The sequence below is a fragment of the Phocoena sinus genome, chromosome 4 (genome assembly GCF_008692025.1).
Source record: "Phocoena sinus isolate mPhoSin1 chromosome 4, mPhoSin1.pri, whole genome shotgun sequence".
Lineage (NCBI taxonomy): Eukaryota > Metazoa > Chordata > Mammalia > Artiodactyla > Phocoenidae > Phocoena > Phocoena sinus.
In genome coordinates, this window is record NC_045766.1 from 36926427 (window position 1) to 36947851 (window position 21425).

Consider the following 21425-nt stretch of genomic DNA (forward strand, 5'->3'; position numbering starts at 1 on the left):
AAATAATCCCATTTACCATCGCATCAAGAAGAATACCTAGGAATAAACCCACCTAAGGAGGCAAAAGACCTGTACTCTGAAAACTAAGACGCTGATGAAAGAAACTGTAGATGACACAAACACATGGAAAGAATACCATGTACTTGGATTGGAAGAATCAATATCGTCAAAATGACTATTACTACCCAAGGCAACCTAAAGATTCAATGCAATATGTACCAAATTATCAATGGCATTTTTCACAGAATTAGAACAAAAATTTTAAAATATGTATGGAAACACAAAAGTCCCTGACAGCCAAAGCAATCCCGAGAAAGAAAAATGGAGCTGGAGGAATCAGACTCCCTGGCTTCAGATTATACTACCAAGCTACAGTAATCAGGACAGTATGCTATGGGCACAAAAACAGAAATATAGATCAATGGAACAGGATAGAAAGCCCAGAAATAAACCCATCCACCTTTGGTCAATTAATCTACAACAAAGGAAGCAAGAATATACCATGGAGAAAAGACAGCCTCTTCAATAAGTGGTACTGGGAAAATTGGACAGCTACATGTAAAAGAATGAAATTAGAACATTCTCTAACACCATACACAAAAATAAACTCAAAATGGATTAAAGACCTAAATGTAAGGCCAGATACGATAAAACTTTTAGAGGAAAACATAGGCAGAATACTCTTTGACATAAATCTTAGCAGTATCATTTTGCATCCACAGCCTAGAGTAATGAAAATAAAACCAAAAATAAACAAATGGGACCTAATGAAACTTAAAAGCTTTTGCACAGCAAAGGAAGCCATAAACAGAATGAAAAGACAAGCCACAGAATGGGAGAAAATATTTGCAAGTGAAGCAACTGACAAGGGATTAATCTCCAAAATACACATATAGCTCATGCAGCTCTGTATCAGAAAAAACAAATAATCCAATCAAAAAATGTGCAGAAGATCTAAATAGACATTTCACCAAAGAAGACATACAGATGGCCAAAAAGCACATGAACAGATGCTCAACATCACTAATTATTAGAGAAATGCAAGTCAAAACTACACTGAGGTTGGGGATTCCCTGGCAGTCCAGTGGTTAGGACTCAACAATTTCACTGCTGCTGCCCGGGTTGAATCCCTGGTCAGGGAACTAAGATGCAAGCTGCATGGCGGAAAACAAACAAACTATCAATGCAATGAGGTATCACCTCACACCAGTCAGAATGGCCATCAAAAAGTCTACAAACAATATATGCTGGAGAAGGTGTGGAGAAAAGGGAACCCTCCTACACTGTTGGTGGGAATGTAAATTTGCACAACCACTATGGAGAACAGTATGAAGGTTCCTTAAAAAACTAAAAACACAGCTACCATATGATCCAGCAATCCCATTCCTGGGCATATATCCAGAGAAAACCATAATTCGAAAAGATATAAGCACCCCAATGTTCACTGCAGCACTATTTACAATAGCCAAGACATGGAAGCAACCTAGATGTCCATTGACAAATGAATGGATAAAGAAGATGTGGCACATATATACAATGGAATATTAGTCAGCCATAAAAATGAATGAAATAATGCCATTTGCAGTAATGTGGATGGACCTAGAGATTACCATACTAAGTGAAATAAGTCAGAAGGAGAAAGACGAGTATCATATATCACTTATATGTGGAATCTAAAAAAATTGATACAAATGAACCTATTTACAAAACAGAAACAGACTCATAGACTTCAAAATCAAATTTATGACTACCAAAGGTGAAATGTGGGCAGGGAGGAATAAATTAGGAGTTTGGGATTAACATATACACACTACTATATATAAAACAGATAATCAAAAAGGACCTACTATATGGCACAGGGAACCCTACTCAATATTCTGTAATAACCTATATGGGAAAAGAATCTGAAAAAGAATGGATATATGTAATGAATAACTGAATCACTTAGCTGTACGCCTGAAACTAACACAACATTGTAAATCAACTATACTCCAATATAAAATAAAAATTAAAAAATAAAATCATACATCAAATTTCAATACTATTTTACTATAATTAAATCAGTTACACTTCTCTCCTTAATTCAAGAGCCTTTTATTTTGTGCCCCTGCTAGTATTTTGTCATTATAATACTTAAAAATAAAGAGTGTTATGTGACCAAAAATGTTTGGGAAATTCTGCACTAAACCATGTGCTTCTTGGGAGAGTATTCTGGGAAATGAATTCTGAAAAGATAAGTGGTATCCAACAACAGGTGGCCTGGATGTCATACAATGAAAATCAGTAAAAGATTTTAACAAGGGAAGTTCATGAATAGATTTTTTTGTAATGATAAGTCAACTGGTACTATGGGAAATTAATTATAGAAGGAGTTTTGCATCAATGTTACCCATAACTATTATGCATTTTACGTAATCTCTAATACAATCCATTATATAAAAGAAAAATATTAAAAATTAAAAAGTGTAAAAAGGGAAACCAGCTAGGATACATGCCTGGAAAATGTAAAGAGTCCCTAAAAGTTCATGTGAAAAGACAACTTAATAGAGGAATGCGCAAAAAGTGTAAACAGAAATTTCAAAAAAGAGAAAATCTGTAGAGCCAATAAATACATGGAAAGTGTATAATCTCCCCAATCACCACTTTGGCACCTATGAGATATAGCAAAACTTTAACTCTGAAACAATTCCAGAATGCTGAGAAGGATGTAAGCAATGGACATCCTCAAATACTGCAAGTGAGAGTTTAAATTGATAATGATTTTGGAGAATAATTTGGAAATATTTAGCAAAGATAAAATCCAATCTACCAATTCTTCTCTTGGATATATCCTCTAGCAGCAGTTCTTAAAACTTCTGGCCCCAGGACCTTTCTTCTTTAAAAAAATATTTATTTATTTATTTATTTTAAAAAATATTTATTTATTTATTTACTGACTGTGTTGGGTGTCGGGTCTTAGTGGCCCTTCGTTGTGGTGCGTGGGCTTCTCTCTTGCTGTGGCACGGGCTCTAGAGTGCGTGGGCTCCATAGTTGCCCCACTCAGGCTCTCTAGTTGTGGTGTGCAGGCTTAGTTGCCCTACAGCATGTGGGATATTAGTTCCCTGACCAGGGATCTAACTGGCGTCCCCTGCATTGCAAGATGGATTCTTTATCACTGGACCACCAGGGAAGTCCCCCCAGGAACTTTTTAAACCTTGAAAAATCATTGAGGATACCAAAGACCTTTTGTTTATGTGAGTGATGTCTATCAGTATTTACTGTATTAGAAAATAAAGCTGAGAAATTTAAAAATACATTTATTAAGTCATTTAAAAAGTAACAAGCCCATTACATGTTAACATGAATAACATTTTTACAAAATAATTATATTTTCGAAAACAAAAATTTTAGTGATAAGAGTGGCATTATTTTACATTTCTGCAAATATCTTTAGGTCTAGCTTAATAGAAGACAGCTGGTGTTTGTTTCTATATTCAGTCTATAGTAGTATATTGTTTTGATTGAAGTATATGAAGAAAATAGACTCACAAGAGATGGAAACAGAAAAGGGAGGAGTATTATAGTAGCCTTTTCAGATAATTGTGGCTCTTCTTGATACTATATTCCCAAACTTAACAAGTTGTAGTTTTTTTTTTTTTTGCGGTACGCGGGCCTCTCACTGTTGTGGCCTCTCCCGTTGCGGAGCACAGGCTCTGGACGCGCAGGCCCAGTGGCCATGGCTCACGGGCCCAGCCGCTCCGTGGCATGTGGGATCTTCCCTGACCGGGGCACGAACCCGCGCTCCCTGCATCGGCAGGCGGGCTCTCGACCACTGCACCACCAGGGAAGCCCCAACAAGTGGTAGTTTTTTAAAGGTCAGTTGAAATTAGGAATTTGAAACATTATCAATGAACTTTTTATAATCTATTAAAATGTATGGTCTATCTTGTACTTTGGAAGGATTTTTTTACCCATAGGTCATTTTGTAATATTTTGTATTGGTCATTTGGAAAATATTGGTTTACCAAGTTATACAGATTTTCCAAGTGTTGATGTATTTAATTCCATTATACAACATAAAAAAAATCACTGTTCACTTCATCAGAGAAATCTTGAAATACTGAGAAGCTGTTAAGGTTACAACTGGATTCAAGTTTCAAAAATTCAAATTTTTGCTTGAAAACTCATGTCATTAATTTTGATAAAATGTCTGTCCCATACCTAAGACTGAAATAATCACGGTTTGTCTGCCAGTTGTTCTTTCAAATAAAAAACATTCCACGAAGAAAAATTATGGTTAATGTGGCAACTCAATTGTACAAGTGCTTTTCCTTGAGACACTATTGCACTCGGACACACAACAAAGGTACTTTGTGCTTACCTGTGACATACAGAACACTAAATAGATAAGGATGTAAGAGCTGACATTTAATAAGCTAATATTCTTAAGTGGTTTTTTTTAAAACCCCTAGTGTACAGTAGTAAAGAATACAATGACTGCTAGTGGTGCCACTGCCTTGGTTTGTGTAAGGCGCCAGTCATGTTGCCTACCATTGCTTCTACACGAGCAAATCTCAACACAATGGAAAAGGTAAATATATCCCTGTGTTATTATGAAACTGGTTTTGACCTCATGCATTGCCTGAAAGGGTCTTGGGCCCATCAGGGGTCTGTGGACCATACTTTGAGAATAATCAGCCAAATAAGTATTTGACTTTGCACACAAAAACTCAATATGTTCATATTTTTTGTCATTGCAAAGACCAGAAACAACCATCACCCAGAAGGATAAAATAGTGAAACAATATGCAAGGGAATAATATCTAGCACTGAAAATCGACTAGAGAAAAAATATATCAAGATAGATAAGTCTCACAAACGTGAGACTTAAAAACAGAGAAAGATTCATGCAGTATCACACCATTTATGTAAAGTTTAAATATATAGAGTATGAAACAATGCTATGGTTTTATATATATATGTAGCAAACATGTGTAGAAATGCATTGGAATGATAATTACCAAATTCAGGACAGTAGTTACCTGTGTAAGGTAGGGAATGAATTACATTTGGGGAGGAGATACATAGAGAGTTTCAAATCCATTTGCAACGCTTTCTTCATAAGTAGTGGTTGTAAGAGGTTCATTTTATTATTCTTTATAGGTCTTCCTATTTTGAATAATTTCATAATAAATAATAGCCTACCTACAATCACATCCTTTCAAATACTTGCTGTGGAGTTAAGCAGTCGTATAGGTGAAACATCACTATTGAAACTGCGGCATGCAGATATATAGGCATAGCTCAGAGATATTGCGTGTTTGATTCCAGACCACCACAACAAAACATTGTTTTGCAATATTGCAATAAAGTGAGTCTCAAGAAATTTTTGGTTTCCCAATGCATGTAAAAAGTTATATTTACACTATACTGTAGTCTATTGAATGTGCAATAGCATTAAGTCTAAAAAAACAACGTACATACCTTAACTAAGGAATACTTTATTGCTAAAAAGTGCTAACTGTCATCTGAGCCTTCAGCAAGTTGTCATCTTTTTGCTGGCGGAGGGTCTAGCCTTGAGGTTGACGCTGCTGACTGATCAGGGTGGTGGCTGCTGAAGGGTGGGTGGCTGTGACGATTCCTTGAAATAAGACAATGATGTTTGATGCATCAATTGATTCTTCCTTTCATGAACCACTTCTCTGTAGCCTGCAATGCTGTTCAATACCATTTTACCCACAGCAGAACTTTCAGAATTGGGAGTCAATCCTCTCACACCCTGCCGCTGCTATATCAACTAAGTTTATGTAATGTTTTAAAACTTTGTTGTTATCTCAACAATCTTCACAGCATCTTTACCAGGAGTAGATTCCATCTCAAGAAACCACTTTCTTTGCTCATCCATAAGAAACTCCTCATCAAGTAAAGTTTTATCATGAGATTGCAGCAATTCAGTCACAACTTCAGGTCTCACTTCCAATTTTAGTTCTCTTGCTATTTCCACCACATCTGCAGTTACTTCCTCCCCTGAAGTCTTGAACCCCTCAACGTCATCCATGAGGGTTGGAATCGACTTCTTCCAAACTCCTGTTAATATTGTTATTTTGACATCTTCCCATGACTCATGAATGTTCTTAATGGCATGTAGAATGATTAATCTTTTCCAGAAGGTTTTCAATTAGCTTTGCTCAGATCCATCAGAGGAACCACTATCTATGGCAGCTATAGCACTATAAAATGTATTTTTTAACTGTTAAGTCTTGAAAGCCAAAAGTATTCCTTGATTCATGGGCTGCAGAATGGATGTTGTGTTTGCAAGCATGAATAAATCTCATCGTACATCTCCATCAGAGCTCATGGGTGACCAGGTGCGTTATCAGTGAGCAGTAATATTTTGAAAGGGTTTTTTTTTTCTGAGCCGTAAGCCTCAACAGTGGGCTTAAAATATTCAGTAAATCATGTTGTTAACAGATGTGCTGTCATCTAGGTTTTATTTTTCCATTTATAGAGCAGAGGCAGAGTAGATTTAGCATAATTCTTAAGGGCCCTAGGATTTTCAGAATGGTAAATGAGCACTGGCTTCAATTTAAAATCACCAGCTGCATTAGCCCCTAACAAGAGAGTCAGCCTGTCCTTTGAAGCTTTGAAGCCAGGCATTGATTTCTCCTCTCAAGCTATGAAAGTCCTAGATGGCATCTCTTTCCTACATAAGGCTGTTTTGTTTACACTGAAGATCTGTTGTTTAGTGTAGCCACCTCCATTCAGCACTTGCTGCTTCACCCTGCACTTTTATGTCGTGGAGATGGCTTCTTTCCTTAAACCTCATTAACCAACCTCTGTTAGATTTCTTCTGCAGCTTCTTGATCTCTCTCAGCCTTCACAGAATCGAGGAGAATTAGGGCCTTGCTCAGGGTTAGGTATGGCTTAAGGGAATGTTGTGGTTGGTGTGATCTTCTGTCCAGACCATTACTACTTTCTCCATATCAGCAATGAGGCTGCTTTTCTTTCTTATCATTCATGTGTTCACTGGAGTACCACTTTTAATTTCCTTCAAGAACTTTTCCTTTGCATTTACAATGTGGCTAACTGTTTGGCGCAAGAGGCCTCGCTTTTGGCCTGCCTCAGCTGTTGACATGCCTTCCTCACTAAGCTTAGTCATTTTTAGTGTTTGATTTACAGTGAGAGATGTGTGACTCTTTCACTTGAACACTTAGAGGTCATTGTAGGGTTACAGTTGGCTGAATTTCAATATTATTGTGCCTCAGGGAATAGGGAGGCCCAAGGAGAGGGAGAGAGATGGGGAAAGGCTGGTCAGCAGAGCAGTCAGAACACAAGCAACATTTATCAGTTAAGTTTGCGTCTGATACAGGCATAGTCTGTGGTGCCCCCAAACAATTACAATAGTAACAAAGATCACTGATCACAGATGACCATTACAAATATAATAATGAAAAAGTTTGAAATACTGCAAGCATTACCAAAATGGGACAAAGTCAGGAAGCGAGCAAATGCTGTTGAAAAAATGACTTGCTTGATGCAGGGTTGCCACAGACCTTCAATTTATAAAGAAAGGCAGTATTTGCGAAGCACAGTAAGGTGAAGTGCAATAAAACGGGTACACCTGTAAAGTGTACAGACTTCACGGTAATGGTGTTATTCTCCCTAATAATGCCAAAAAGATAGTCAGCTATATGGGGCTGCCTGTTTTCCTTAGAGGTAAGGACCACTCAAGCTCACTATTTAAATAGATTACCTTCAAGTCATTCATTCTCATTTACAGAAAGCATCTCTCCATCTCTCCTTGCAGGTATAAACCGAAAGTGTCTGCTCCCACAGCAATCCAGACAGTTTAGTGGCTTCATGTTTTCAGCATTCTCAGCAGCCACAGCTCTGTGGCATCTGCTGTTTTAATTCCATCTTCAGGGGGCTCCTTGCCCTCTTGAACTTTGTAATTGAAGTGGAAGTACTTTGCTCTGCTACCGTCACTGTAGCCTCAGCAGCCTTTGAACTTTCACCTTACTCAACACTGCCACCCCAAGCCTATCCTTTCCAGGGATTTGAAATGTAAAACAAACTGCCTGGGCTTAGTGGTAACAGACACCAAAATAATCATAATTTCCATAATGTCTTTTTCATTTTGGGAGACAACCTCAAGAGCAGGGCAACTGGTGAGGCCTTATCCCAAGTTAAATTAGTCTCTTGATGTATTTAGCGACATTCCTTTTTTTTTTTTTTTGCGGTACGCGGGCCTCTCACTGTTGTGGCCTCTCCCGTTGCGGAGCACAGGCTCCGGATGCGCAGGCTCAGCGGCCATGGCTCACAGGCCCAGACGCTCCGCGGCATGCGGGATCTTCCCGGACCGGGGCACAAACCTGCATCCCCTGCATTGGCAGGCGGATTCCCAACCACTGTGCCACCGGGGAAGCCTGCGACATTCCTTTTTAATGTATAATTCATTTTCTTGTTTTTTTCCCGTTGATTGTGGTCTCCAGGATGAATGCGGTTTTAATGCCTTCATCCAAATCAGGGGATAATTTCCCTAGGAGGGCTTTAACCACTTCAGAGATTTTCTGTCCAGGTGGGATATGCTTCCACTTGTCCTAAAAAAGTGTCCACACAAACACTAGCAGGTTATCTGAAACTTCTTGCAGTCTAAGGCATGTGAGTAAAGTCTATTTTTCAGTCCTTGGTGGGACAGGTTCCTCTGTGTAGAGTTCCCATCTGGGGAGGTCTGACAGCCGTCTTTGGGTTATTTTTCAAGACCTTGGGGGAAAGAGCTCTGTCTCCTTTTCTGGGGTTTTCATGAGCGCCATCTGTAGGCTTAAAGCATGTTCTGGTGGGACTCTGATGTCAAGCTATTCTGGTGAAAAACTTCAGGGTGAGGTCATCAGGAAGTTAATCAGCTCATTCCCCACTGTCAGTTTTACCCAGGGAGATCCTTTTGTGGAGAATTAGGCACTCAAGTCCAAGGGAGCTCCTGGGCCTCTTCAGAGGTTCCTCTCTTTCTACCATGAGAGGCTCTCGTCTTTTATTGCTCTTCTGTTTTAGCCTAGGCAACCTGTTTTCCACTGTTCCTCCTCCTTACAGTAAGCACATTGTTCCTTCCCCAATGGGGGCTTACCTCTCTTCCAGTTACTTGCCTCTGGGAATCCAGTGCCGCTGCCAAAAAAGTGGCATTTCCTTTTGCATCTTCTTTCTTCTGTTGTTGTTCCCTGTTCAACACTTTAAAAGCAACATCTACCAGTTGAGAAGGGTTCATTCCAAATGTCCCATCTAATTTTTGCAACTTTCTCTTGATACCTGGGGCACTTTGCCCCAAAAGGTCAAATTTACCACTTTAATATTTTCAGGGGCCTCGGGATCTGCATTAGTATGATGTCTGTAGGCCTGATAAATCCTTTCCAAAATTCAGAGAGGTCTTTGTTTTGTTGAATTTCTTGAATTTTGTTCAAAATCTTTTGCTTTGGTTTTCCTTTTCAAAGCTCTGCCAAGATGCACTAATAAGTAGTGCTCTAATAAGGGCCTTCTTCCCTTATAGGGGGGGGCCCCAGTTTGGTTCAGCTGTGAGTGCTACCAAGTGGGCTTCAGGTGTAGAGGATCCTCCCTATAAGGAGGGTTGCGATCTTTCCAACTAAAGAAGTCTGAGAAATCTAGCCGGCTGGTCGTTTGCATTTAGGCCCGCTACGAGATAATGGCACGAGAGAAATTGCACGAGAGAAATCCCCTGTCCTGAAATGAAATTGGGTGCCCTGTCGAGTCTTAGATGGCGATACCAGACCAAGTCCCTGTGCCAGAAACTAACACAGGATTTTCTAATCGATCCCTATAAGGAGGGGAAGCCCTGAGCCTCAGTGTCAGGAATTGGGGCTGTATAAGAATGGAAGGTGGTGGAAAGGGTGGATATATTGGCATAATGTCCAGAGCCTCTGGAACAGCTAGCTCAGCCAGAGGAGTTAAGGTTTGAAGCAACATATCCTCACTCTCACTTCCTTCTTTTTCTTATGTTTCCTGATAATAGTACAAATGCTTGCACATAAAGGATTTCACCATTCTTCCCTGCTTCTTCACAGAATAGCTATAGAGTTATTCAAAAGCCACTGTAAAACCATAGCTAGTAATTGATCATCTAACCATTAAAAGGATGCCTTTTTGCTTTGGCATCAACCAACTGGGATTACAATGCAATTGAACAGAATCTGGATTACCGCCGTGACAAACAATGTAAGATAATTAGTAAAATTATGACTGGCTTCACTTACCAGCATATACCAGAATTTTAGAAGTCCCATACAATTTCTAGAATGTGTATATTAATAACATTTACTCATATGATACAATCTAAGAAGTTTTATCTCCACTCATTTGATAATGCCTCCCATGCAGTTCAACACACCAAATAAGCCCAATTAGTTTAATATTCCTCTCTCTCAGATGGAGAGAAAACAAGTAATGTGAGGTGTTCCAGGAACCCTCCAGAAAGTCCCAGAGTTAGCCAGAGACCAAATGAACCTCACTTAGAACTTGATCTTTGGGAATTTTGTCAAAAATGTCAGAAAGTTTTAACCAGTGATAAAAGATCTCAATGGCAAATACAGATCACTTAAAAAAACTCACAATTACCAAAAGCAGTTCAATATTTTACGAAAACTTTGACCTCTTAGAGAACCAAATTCATGTTTTTTACCACTTTACCTTTAAGATTTATTTTCTTAATTAAGTTCAATCTTATTTTAGATCTTAGTTTAGTTTCAAGTTCTGAAAATCTAGAGACACTATTCTAGATAGATATTCCTAAAACATTATTCCCATAGTTTACCCAAAACTCTTTACTTCATTTACCTCTATTTTATTTAATTAAAATCTTTTAGGAATAATAAGGTCTTATTTGATTTCTCGTAAACCTAGGTATAATACAAGTATTATACTTAAAGTTGATGACTCTAAAGATGTATCTGTATCAAACCAACAACCTTACGCTAACTGTAACACCAGATATTAATTCAATAGTGAATAGTTCCTAGATCACGTGAACCTGAAACTCATTCTGGCCATTTCTTTTATATTTGAGTATTTATATAAGAGCTTAATTTCCTTTAAGCAAATTAAATAGAGTTCTTTTACAAATTAATTTTGACAATGCCACACATCTATAAACACATGTACAAACACACAAACCTCATAGTTCCCATTCCAAAATGTTAACCATGAATTGGGTACAACAATGTAAAACCCATCAGTTGCAAAAGAGGCTGGATTCAAATTGGATTTCTGGCAGATGGGATAAATCAAGGTCACCCATCTAGATAGCTAAACCCTTTTTAACTAATATTTATGGAAAAGACACTTCTGTTTCTATTTATAGCTTCTGGTGATTTTCAAGTGGAACCTTTCTCTTCTTCCTCGGAATGCCCCGCTCTTGGACAAGAACAGACAGTTTTTTTTCCTGTTCCTTTCCTCCATTTGACATCAGTAAAAGTTTTAAGTATCACAAAACTGATTTGGCTATAAATGGAGAAACAGTACCAAACAAAATGAAAAACCCAAAGAACAAACAGAAAATCCTAAATAAACCCTCAGGTTTGGTCTTGGCCTTTTACATATGCCAATGACACAGGAGACCATAAACGACGTAATTAACACAGCAAGGGTAGCAGTACATGGTGCACAGGGTGCAGAGATAACCCTGCCTAACCCTCCTGTGGAGATCCTAACAGGTATTGCAGCCATACATTGTTACAATAAAGTATCATCTTCCTCTCACCCATGGGGTCATAGCTGTAATCAGATCCCTTATCCAAAATGTACCTTAGAGAACTTTCTTTAGGGATAGTTGAAACATTCTCCATTTTTAAAGATAGAAATTCAAGACAAACAAAACACAAACGGCACACACAATGCTAGCATCCAAAGAAACAAAAGAACTGGTTCACAAATCGGGTAAAAGACCAAAAACTCTTTCCTCTCTCCCACAAGGTACCCCACTCAAAAACAAAACAAATTGGCTTATTCCGGAGAAAAAGCCCCAAACAGAGAGGAAATAAAGTTTCCGGCTGTATACACCGGAGCAACTCACCCTACTGGATGGAGCCTGTTGGCTCCCAAATGTCGATTCCTTGCTCTAACTGCCAAGTGCTGGGGCAGCTGGTGCTGCTTGGGGGAACTTTGAAGAGAAGACCCTCAGGACAAGTGGTCCTGGCAGGTGCTAGGTCTACCTCCAAAATTCCCCAACTGGGACCTGCTAGCCACGAGCAGCAAGGCTCCTGGATGGCTCATCAAAATTTGTTACTGAGCCCTAGCTTGTACTGCTTGCCACACAACAGGCCAATAAACTGAGAGATGAGTTCCTGGGGCAAGGAACAGCAACTTTATTCAGAAACCCAGGAAAGTGAGAAGATGGTGGACTCGTGTCCCTAAAGAGCCATTTTGCCTGTGTTAGACTTCAGGCTTCTTCATGAAATTTAACTCTCAAATATGCCTTTCTATAAACTGTTTTATCCTGTTGCATCTGACCATGCTCCATTACTCTGTTTTTATTTCAAAGACTAGATGTTGGATCTTTGTCAAAACTGGGGACTGTTAAATCTAAATTCATGTTTGGTATTGTTTCATTTATCATTTTTATTCATTGATAATACACAGTGATCATACATTTCTATAACACCAAGACAGAATAAAATAAATATAAGATGCATCTCTCATCCTTAATTATACCCCTCCCCCCCCAAAATAAAAAGAATTTGGGCTTCTTTATACTAAAAGGGGATGGAGTAAAGTCATACATTTCCTAGTTCCAGTCAGCTTCGGGAGGGTGTGTTAATTCTTCCTCCCTGCAGTCATTCACAGGTGGGCCTGGTTAGGATGTTTCCTGTGAGCTAAACAAAGGTATTTTAGCTTAATGCTCATTACCTGGAAGGCCAGGTTCCCAGAGATGGGCCATTATGTATAATTTAAGCTTATAGGCAACATCCCTTTAGTGATTAACTTGTAATAGAATACAAAAGGTTCTTCCCTATTACAATATTATATAAATAAATAATAGAGAATCCTAATTCCACTTGGAGGATCATTGTGACAGGATGCTTGAAAGTTGTGCAGTCAATCCATTCCTCCACTCTAAAATGTATCCCTTAAAGAAGGTGTGGTACATATATACAATGGAATGCTCAGCCACAAAACAGGAACAAAATAATGCCACTTGCATAAACATGGATGGATTGGAGGGTATTATGCTAAGTGAAATAAGTCAGACAGAGAATGACAAATACTGTATGATATCACTTTTATGTGGAATCTAAAATATGACACAAATGAACCTATCTATGAAACAGAAACAGACTCACAAACCCAGAGAACAGACTTCTGGTTGCCAAGGGGGGAGGGGGATGGGGGAGGGATGGATTGGGAGTTTGAGGTGGCAGATGCAAACTATTATATATAGAATGGATAGGCAACAAGGTCCTACTTTATAGCACAGGGAACTAAATTCAATATTCTGTGATAAACCATAACGGAAAAGAATATAAAAAAGAAGGTGTACGTATGTACAACTGAATCACTTTGCTGTTCAGCAGAAATTAACACAACATTGTAAATCAACTATACTTCAATAAAAAAATACATCCCTGACTTAATTACACCTTACCACATGCTGTCTGTCTGGAGCACATAGTTTGAGCCCCTCACCCAAATTACTTTTTTTTTTTTTTTGCGGTACGCGGGCCTCTCACTGCTGTGGCCTCTCCCGTTGCAGAGCACAGGCTCCGGACGCGCAGGCTCAGCGGCCATGGCTCACGGGCCCAGCCGCTCCGTGGCATGTGGGATCTTCCCGGACCGGGGCATGAACCCGTGTCCCCTGCCTCGGCAGGCGGACTCCCAACCACTGCACCACAAGGGAAGCCCCCAAATTACTTTTATTTGTTCTATATACTAGTGTTGTGCTACTGGTTTTCATTGCAGAATATTATTTTGAAAAAATGATAACAGTCTATTAACCAATAAGCTTAAAAATATCTCTTGTTATTAATTTGATCTCCTGTAGACCCATTTTTGCCCTCCCCTCCCACCTCTACCTTCTCATTCAGACTTTAGGAGGTATCCATTGCCTCAGAAAAGGGACGTGAAAAGAAGTTAGAAGTAACAGTGAATTGTCAGACTTTGAATTTCAGAATAAACTTCTGAGACTCAGAGCAGAGATAATACTTTGAGAAAACAGGGTTTTAAGTCTCTCAAGTCAGGATTTTGAGGTTAAAAATTTCATGACCATGAAGAACCTTGGATATGAACCTTGTTGCATAAATAATACATCTGAGAATACTGTGGGGAAGGGGGACTAGGAAAAACCTGAATAAATGGCAACTACTCCTAATTGGCTGAGTTTCCCCTGAACCGACTAAGATGACATTTTTTTCACCAGGTGAAATGGGATCCAGGGCTCAAGATATAAATTAAGTCTAATATAAAGTAATAAAGAAAATTACATTGTTCACACGTATGAAGTCATGAGGGTGTTTGTACCTTTACACATCTCGTGAAACACGCTCCTGCCCTGAGCGGGGAGATATAGAGGCTATTGTTGCTATAGGGTTCTCATGGGGAGGCCCCACAGGAAAAAATTCTTGGGTCTCAGTATCAGGAATATTTTCTTCCTCTGGGCAAATGGTTTATTTTTAGTCTGGGAAACTGTGACTCATGGATCTGATTGAATGTCTCTCCTAATTTTGGCTGCATGGAAGCATGGAGTCAGCTCTGAACCCTACCTGCCTTTTGCAGTGGGTAGAACCTCACAGCATGCATTTCATCTGCTTACGTCATACTGGTGACTATTTTTTCTGCTCTATGCCTTTACTTACTTTCAATCTGGTTGGACTTTCTGGGAAGCAGACCTTGAGACAGAATTTAAGGTGCAGGATGTTTACTAAGGAGTACCCTTAGAATCAACACCTATGGGAGGGAGTGGAGAAGAATCAAGATTGGGGAGGGGGAGAAGCTGTGCTTTAACGCAGCCCCAGTGATAGCCTCAGCTGACCCCATGCGGAGCTCTGGAGGTAGAATGGGCCCTCAGAGCTGTTCAAATTCGTGCTGGGGCACCAAGTTCTTCACTGGAGAAGGGCCTTGGTAATCCATCAGTCTGAATGTTTGTGTCCCCTAAAATTCATGTGTTGAAACCTAGTCTTTGAAGTAGTGGTGTTTGGAGGTGGGACCTAATTTGGGAGTTAATTAGGTGATGAAGGCACAGCCCTCATGAATGGGATCAGTGCCCTTATAAAAGAGACCCCAGAGAGCTCCCTCACCCCTCCTGCCATGTGAGGACACAGCAAGAAGATGGCCATCTGTGAACCAGAAGCGGGACCTCACCAGACACTGAAACTGCTAGCACCTTGGTCTTGGTTTTCCCAGCCTCCAGAACTGTGAGAAATAAATGGCTGTCATTTCTATGCTACCCAGTCTAGGGTAATTTGTTATAGCAGCCTGAACACACTAGGACAATCAGTGTCCACCACACTTATTTTTAAAATCTACTATAAATTTTTTAAAAACTCATAAATTATTTTTGGAACAAGGGCAAAAATAAAATAAGTAGTTAAAAATAAGTGACCCCTTGGGCTTCCCTGGTGGCGCAGTGGTTGAGAGTCCGCCTGCCGATGCAGGAGACACGGGTTTGTGCCCCAGTCCGGGAAGATCCCACATGCCACGGAGCGGCTGGGCCCGTGAGCCTATGGCCACTGGGCCTGTGTGTCTGGAGCCTGTGCTCCGCAATGGGAGAGGCCACAACAGTGAGAGGCCTGCGTACCACAAAAAAAAGAAAAAACAAGTGACCCTGGGGACTTCTTTGGTGGTCCAGTGGTTAAGGCTCCATGCTTCCAGAACCGCAGGGGGCTCAGATTCAATACCTGGTTAGGTGACTCTGTCCTCATTCTTGCTTACTTATGTTATGTTGTCTCTTAACTTAACTTTGATCCTGAGTCTTTGCATGCACTGTTCCCTAAGACTAGAATGAGCTCTCTCTTCTTTGACTGTGAGAGTGTGAAAGAACAGGTCTATAGTAGAAGAAAACTGGATTCCTTCTCCAAGGCCCAGAATGTTATCACCTCTTCGGTGGAGGGTTTGCTACCCCCTCCGAAGAGTCAGCTGCCTCCTTCTCTCTCTCTGCCAAGCCCCCAACATCACACACTCATAATCCCTCCTCCACAGACAAGACTTGTCCTCAAATCTGACCCCTTTTGAGCATTCTCTTTATAGAACAGTGCCACCACCAATCCACTGGTGCCAGAATCCTGAGGGTGGGTTCCTATCTATTGCCAAGTCCTGTAATTTTTATTTTAAAAATATCTCTCTAGCCCTCCATTTCTATTTCCAGTGCCACTCCCTCCTTACAAGCTCTTATTATATCTCTTGCCTGTACTATCTTAGTAGCCCCCTGTCTTTCTCCCAGTGTCTATTCTTGCTGTCCCAGCAACCCATTCTCCACACAGAAGCTGGAGGACTTATAAAACTGTTCACCTAATCATGTCACCCTGTTTTAAGCCTGTCAATAGCTCTCCCTCTGGGCCTGCAAGACTTGCCCATACCCGCTGTCTCACCACCCTCATCAGTTTTCCTCTCCTCCCTGCTGTTTTCTGGACACACTGGCTTGTTTTTGATTCCTCCAATGGGCTGTGACATTCTTCTCCCCACGGTCGTCTCTCATTGTGATCTCTCTTTCTGGTCTGCTTTTCCTTCACCTCTTCTGAAGACTAATAACTCCTGTTCATCCTTCAGATCTCAGGTCAGAAAACTCATCCTCCAGGAAGCTGTCCTTAAATTCCTAACTAGGTCAGCCCCCTCATTTCATGACCTCTATCCAGTGTGCTTTCGCGAAGTACTGGTCACATGGCAATTTCATAATTAAGAAAAGACTTTAACATCTTTCTCTTCTACTAGAATATAAATTCCACAAAGGTTGGGATATCTCGATGACCTCAGCGTTCCCAATGCCTAACACAGGCCCTGAACATAAGAGGTGCTTTCTGTTTCGTTTTACATACTGGATAAATATGTACTTATTTACTGAGTTTCTTAAAGGCGTGGACAATTTACTAGTCAATGTCCTGGCATAGTATCTGGCATATGTTGGATATGCAACACATGTTTGTTGGATGAATATCTTGAATCAACTACGTGAAGGGCTGTCTTGGGGAAGAGGAAGCAGACATTTCGTGTGGCTGCAGGAAAGAGAATTAAGACCAAAGGTTAGAAATTACCGGAAGGCAGAATTTTCCAAAAAGCAATCCAAAGGATGAGTAACCTAATAGGAATCACATAATAGGATGCTTTTGGGTTTTGGGATTATGGGAAATTTTTGTTGTATTTTATTTTAATAGACCTTTTTTGTTTTCTGCACTTTCTACAATAAATATTATTTTTATAATCAGAAAATATTAATTTAAAAAACATGTGGACTGGTGATAAAGTAATGGATTCTCTGTCCCTAGAAGCGTTTGAACAGCTGGGAATGACACCTGCCAATGATGACAAGGAAGGGACTTCTCCATGGTTGGGGCAGAGGAGGTTGGACCCTACGTGCTCTAAGGGTCTTCTAACTCCAACACCCCATGATACTGTTAACTGAATGATAAGTGCTGAACCCCCTTTCTTGGAAGAACTTGGCCTAGTTTACATGGCTGTCTTACATTCTGCCAGTGACTTCCTTACACTGGAAGCTCACAATGACAGTATTGGCTGCAGTGGAATTTGATTTGTATTCACCTGAGGCTGATATAACAGGAGGGTTTCTGGACATTATAGTGATGTCAAGAACATGAATATATAGGTGAGGGATGTTTGCGTGGAAAAGCTTAAGATATCCCTCTATGAAATGTTTTAGTGAGTCCTGATTAAAATGTTCTCAAGTCAGCACTTAAAGCACACATACCCTAAGGATTATACTTCATGGTTAATCTTTCAAGATAGACATTTCCAAACCGTGGTTTTGGTTAAATTAAAAAGATGGGCCTTACTCTGATTTTTGTGTTTATGAGCTAGTTTGGGCAAACAGGATCATTGCTTATCTCTCTTAACAGAAAAGACGTTTAGAACAATTCCTCCATATTACAATAGCTTTGAATTAAGAGGAATAGAATACTCCCAGAGGTTATCGGATGTGTAGGAGTGAATCTCAGTTAAGAACAGTGCAACACACACAAAGTTCTTCTGATTACATGAAATCCCGGCCTAATTACATAGATAGAGAGAGCGAGGGGGAAATCTAAGACAATGACATAATAAGACTGATTTCTACAAACTACATGTCAACATTGTTCTGCTGTCACAACTCCTGTGTAAAAGAATATGTGTATGTATATATGTATAAATGTGTACTATACTGACAAATCTGTATTATCCTGACATAAGTGGACTGGTAGTTAAAGAATAAAACAAGGCAAAAAAAGAATTCTAAAAGAATTCAAAAAAGAAAAATTAGAATTTACTATTATCTGTCTCCTCCCAAGTTTCCAGTGAGGTCTCATGGAGCACTTGTTATTTCTATTAACAAATAAGTTTGTCATTTGTTTGCGTACTTTCCACTTTTACTTACTTGAGTATTTTATAACTCTTCTAGGTTCTCAGTACCAAAGTGAATTCTAATCATTTTATTGACTGAAAGACAAAGGAAGTGTATTTTCATTCTATTCGACGAAAGCTTTAAAAAGGTTTGTTCAAAAAGGCATCAGGAATTATGTAAACACAATGTGTCTGATTATCATCTTACAGAATAACGCACAAGACAGTTCCAGGATTTCTGGCTCCCCTCCCCATACCCCCAGAAAGTTTTTTCTTTGAAGTAGACAAGTTCAATATGTGCTGCGTTGGGGGTGTAGAATGAGAAGAATGTCAATATGGAAACTGCTCTGCGAGGCTGGGGTTCTCATGGCAGCACCCAGGAGCTCAGGCCGCCAGTGGAGCTGGTGGCCTGTCCCACCAAGAACAAGGCTGGAAGGACTTGTGTAACCTGGTGATAGAAGGACAGAGAAGAGGAGGTGGAAACCTGTCTCATCAAAGTGCACTGAATAGAAGCTTCCTTACCCAGGCAAGTACCTGGAAAAGCCCAGCCTTGGGGCCTGTCCTGATCTGCTATAGTTCATACAGTGGATCCATTCTACCCACTCTGCTCCTCCCTGGGTCCCCAGCTTGCAACTTGGCTCCAGGCCTTGCCTCCCTACTCTTGTCTCTGGCATGACTGACCTCTATAGGACTCATCTGGATATGCCTCCTCCTTCTTGGTCTGGATTCCTCTATCAGACACCATCCCAATTTACCCCCATGCTCCCCAATCTGTGACAGTGGATGACACACCACATGCCCCTACCCTCAGCCCTGCCATCTTAGTCCACTCCCTATGGAGCTTCCCTGCCAGGGCAGGGGACTTGGATAAAGGAGAGTACAGGAAGGGAGGCACAGAGGCACCAGAAACATGGCTTGTTGTGTGGACATTAGCTATTTCTATTTCCATCAAAACAGAGGGTGTGGTGGTTAATTTTATATGTCTACTTGACTGGCCCAAGGGATGCCCAGATAGCTGGTAAAACTTATTTCTGGGTGTGTCTGTGAAGGTGTATCTGGAAGAGATTAGCACTTTGAATCAGTAGACTGAATAGCGATCCACCCTCACCAATGTGGGTGGGTCTCATCCAATCTATGGGGACCTGAATAGAACAAGGAGAACCCTGACTAATACAGAGGGTAAGCACGCACAGGAATGGCTGACCTCATACCTTTGAGAATGGGTGCATTTTGAAAGATTTTAAAATTTCTTATATTTGCCATATGATTTACTGTTCACAAAACTTTTACATACAGTTTTGAATACTGTGGAACCCTTAAATTAATACTTACTTTTGATCATTTATTTGCATTTTTTCTCCTATTATATACCAGTTCTGAAATTGGGATGTGTCTTACAATCAGTGGTGTTTTGCAATCGTCATCCACCAGGAATGACTGTGACCAGGTATCACTTGAACTTGGCCCCAGCTCTTTGTGTTGTAACTTCAACTGAATTGTGTACATGGTTGACGCTACATGTTTAGTATGTAAACTGCTGTTTAGTATGTCTTAACGTATTATAATATGATTGGACTTTGAAACAAAAGTTTATCATGTACATAGAAAAGCACAGAAATAGAGGATTGGGATGAAATGTGACATTAGTGAACCAAAGAGCCAGCACTGGAGTAATGATCACGGTTCCATACGGTCATGCAGAGCAACCACCAAGTGTTTTACCTAAGAAAGGAAGATATCAACACGTAATAAAGCCATGTTTCACTGTGTTGCTGAAATAGATACCAATCTATACAATTACCTATCACGTAACATGCAAAGTACCTAAAGTCAGAAAAGAATTGCTAAATCCCTCAGAATAGATAAAAGACATTTTGGTAAAACACTACTCATTGGACTGTTATTAAGATATTGCACCATAATTTCACTGGTGGGATCTCTTTTTTCCATAGTGGTAGATAAAAAAATGGAGTGTTATTACCAAGCACCTATTAAGATAAAGGTTCTCTGCTGGAGGCTTTTACATGACATTTAATCCTCATAACAGTGGTACTCCATAGATAATATTATCCCCAACCCAGAGATGAGAGAGGAGTGATTTTCTCAGGTTGGTAATTCAGTTTGGGTAGAAGTAGGACTCGAATCCTCACGTGTCCATGCCCAAATCCTGTGCTGCTCTCTCCAGACTCCACTGCCTGGGGAGCTCTCCCTGATTTTCCAACCCCTTTGTCCTTCGGAAGCATCCCTGGGGAGGAACCCCCACCCCCACCCCCAAGGGGTCTATACCCTGGTGCTATTCTGGAACAAGACAACATCTTGGGTTTTTCATCTAAAAACTTAGTTGGCTTTTGGGAACTAGAAATCCTGACTGGGGCATCTGTGGTATTTACTTCTCTGCAACGCACCCTGAATTTATCTCACATATTCTCTTGCCTCATCTCAGAACTGTTTCCTAAAATGGGGAATGTTTTTTCAACCAGGTAATCTATATTTATGTTTAAGAATAAGTCATAATAAATAAGCCCCAAAGTAGGCACACTGAAGATGACCCAGTAAATGTCCCTCAACATCACCAGCCAAGGATTTTCTAGAAAACCTAGTGTTAGAAAAATATTGAATATTTATTTTTACCAAACTCCAGGTTCTCAAGAAGTAACCAGATGGGAGTCTCACACATAAACATTTATGTTTCCACAGCTATCTGGGAGGAAAAAAGAGTCAAAATGAAGTAAGAATGAAAACCACTTGAATTTCTGTCTATGATTATAATTGTATTCATACCAACATATTTAAAGGTTTAAACATGTTTAGAAAAGTGGTTTCTTCGTAGGTCGGGATCAGCAACAGCAGCTCTCTTGGGAAAGGCCAATCTGTGGTAAGCCAGCTGGCCACAGGGGTGCAAGTGC